Raw genomic sequence first — 3,117 nt, forward strand, 5'->3', positions numbered from 1 at the left:
ATTTATTCCACATCATGGGGCTCGGGTCCTCGAACCCACAAATAAGCATGAATGTATAATTCCAGTCTTCAAAATCCAGATTTACGTTATTGTAAACCACTCAGATTTCTTTGAAATATGGACTGGAATATAAATTTCCTAAATCAATAAGATAACTCATAATTACCCATTGTTTTTCATTCAAAAACAGTGCCCTTCATCACCACTGCCATTCTTAATTTGATAAATGCAGACACACAACACAGTTTTGATTTGCTTCACCAATTTATTTTGATTATGAACAAAGGAATTTTTTACACATATCCCATGTTTTCATGAGCCAAAGCCCCACATTTCTACTTTAGATTTCTATTCCCTGCATCCCATTCACCAAATAGAAGCCTCAGGAGTACTGTGAATACCAGTTGCCCTGGACTTCCATGTTCAGAAAAGCAACCACCACTTCCACTGTTGCAGAAAATAGTGGAATCCAAAAGGAAGAAGACATTGCTCTCTCCTAACTACCCTTAAAAGCTGAGTTGGTTTGGTGAAACTAGAGTTTCACCGCATCGTGCTCGTGTTATCTTGCCTGAAAAGTACTTGTTAAGCACTGATGTCTTGGCCAGTTTACAAAAAGATGGTGATGCACAGCCTCTGACGACCTTATCAGGAACTTCACTGTTGTCTAGTAAAGAAAAAGAGACAAGGTCAGATGAGCATCTTGGTAGCAACCGGTGTGTGTGTGTGTGTGTGTGTGTGTGTGCACGCGCAAAAGAAAAAATAGGAGCATCTTAATTTTTAACAACTATGTTGAGCAAGTATAGAAAGCATCTGAAAATCACCACATGAAATGAATATGAGAGAGGTGTTTAAAAGATAGAAAGAAAAAGTCTATATTTTTCTTTTCTTCTGGGGCAAGGGCTCATCTTCATTGATACTGCTTTCCAGATCAGGTCTCCATGGCTAATTTTACTTCTATTGAAGACTGGTGAAAACACTCTTTTAAGAAATTTTTACATGTAATTTAACAAAAAGAATATTTCTCTCACCTTCTCAATCCCCCCCCCCCCATAAATATACATACTCATCTATATACATACAAAGCAAATGTGATTTGAGGTGAGTTATGTTTTTAGGAAAAAGAAACTTTCCCCCAAATATCTATTTTCTGGAAGGAAGCCACAAACAGAATGAAATAGTAACACACACACACACCTGCCCCCCCCCTCATTGCAAGGCAGTTTTACTTACCTTGAACAAGAACAAACTCAATGCACTGAGTCTCCTCACTGTAACATCTGATGGCATTTGAACCCTCAGGAACGTCTGATTCAGCTACACCAAGGTTTGGGCACTCCAGCCCATTCAAGCGCCTCGATGGCACTGCCAGAAGGAAATACTAAAGTCAAGACATGATTCCAGCTCATTTATCTTTATTCTAATTCCTAGGCTTCAGTTCTTTAATCCTGTGAGAGGGTTGCAACATCTCTACTTCATTCTGTTTCTGCAATTAATGATGTAGATATTTACACCTGAGATGAGCAGACAAGCAGTACTATTTTTTAGGGGGTGAATTGAGGAGTTTGTGAATGTGACTTATTGGCCACTGTTATTTTTGGTGCTTGGTTTATTATATATAGTGTTCAATCACTAACTACATATACTTATGTAGTGCTTATGACTATGAAATAGACTTAGGTATATAATATTGTTTAAGTATAATATGTTGTATACTTTGTAACTATGTTGGAAACCCTCCTCAGATTAAGGTTACTATGTAAAGTTTCTAAACAACAGACAAATAAAGAAATAAAGCCTTGGTGTGTATTTGTTTATTTATTAATTATTATTTTATATCTCTTAATACTAAAAAGAGTCTCCTAGTGGTATAGAAAACTCAGAAACTACAATAAAAAAATTAATTTTATACCTAAGTGCATTACAATGCAATAAAATGTAAAATCTCAAAAAACCAAAAACATCAACATATACTGAAGTGTCTTTACAGTGAAGGAACCCTTCTGTCTTCAGTGCTCGAAGAAGAAGAAGAAGAAGAAGAAGAAGAAGAAGAAGAAGAAGAATTTATTTATTTTATTATTTCATTATCTATACCCTGCCCATCTGGCTCAGTTCCCCCAGCCACTCTGGGCAGTTTACAGCATTCATAAAGTATCTCCTAACTTACAAAATGCTACACATCACACTAAGATTCTGTCTCTAATAGCCACAAACTATAAAGTTATTACCTCTGCAGTTCTAACCCATCAAGACGAGTCCCAGGGTGAGCTGGGCTTTCAGGAAGCAAGGGGGGAAATGTTTTGTACACTTGTTGAGTCCATAGCTGTCAACTTACAGATTTGAAAATAAGGGACCAGCAGCCTTGAAAATAAGGGACCTGCAGCCTCACCTGTTCCAAGCACTCCAGTCTTCCTGTCCTCCTGCAGTCTGGTCAAACTCATGCTGGTAGCTTCGAGAACACTGTCCAACCAACTTTGTAACCAGAGGTTCAACTGAATAGAATCTGAATCACATGCACCACAAGGCCTATGCAGCCTCAACTTAAGATGGCTCCCTGGCCTGGCTTTGCACTGCAAAGTTTGCAGTAGCACATGCAACAAAATGGCGTCCAGCATTCAAAAAACCCCTCAGCTTGCATTAACTAGCCACACACAAGGCATGCAAGCTCCACCCCCCCCAGTCGTTCTTAGACTTCTTATTGGGTGAGCAACACAGCCAAGCAACACAGTTGGAGCCTCCCTCCTCCCTGGCCGGCAGGGAGGGAGGGAGAGGAGCTGCTTCCTTTGAAATTTAAGGGACGTCATTTAAGGGACATTTAAGGGACATCTATCAATAAGGGACAGCAGCAGGACATGGCGCTGGAATAAGGGACACTTGACAGCTATGGTTGAGTCATCAAAACTCAATTTCAATCTAAAATTTTATTTTTTTCTCACAGGCAGGTAGGGTTTCAGCCTGCATACCAGTTGGAGCTGGTAGACAGTTGCTCTGGACACAGAATTCACCTGCACCTCCATGGACAGCTGTGAGTCCAAAATGACTCCCAAGCTGCCCTCCTGGTCTTTCAGAGGCACAGTTACCACATTCAAGACCAGGGAGATCTCCACACCCACCCGCCCC

The 3,117-nt window shown here is 40.0% G+C and overlaps 1 long non-coding RNA gene across 1 annotated transcript; it reads right to left on the minus strand.

The window, feature by feature from the left end:
• Window positions 1-251: 251 nt before the first annotated feature.
• LOC310684874 lies at window positions 252-2,877 on the minus strand. Its single transcript, XR_014514914.1, has 3 exons — window positions 2,387-2,877; window positions 1,231-1,362; window positions 252-664 (listed from the first exon to the last, which is right to left on the minus strand). It is a non-coding gene; the product is annotated as an uncharacterized lncRNA (long non-coding RNA).
• Between the last annotated feature and the right edge of the window lie 240 nt (window positions 2,878-3,117).

Source organism: Podarcis tiliguerta (assembly GCF_965153285.1).
Source record: "Podarcis tiliguerta genome assembly, chromosome: 8".
Classification (NCBI taxonomy): Eukaryota; Metazoa; Chordata; class Lepidosauria; order Squamata; family Lacertidae; genus Podarcis; species Podarcis tiliguerta.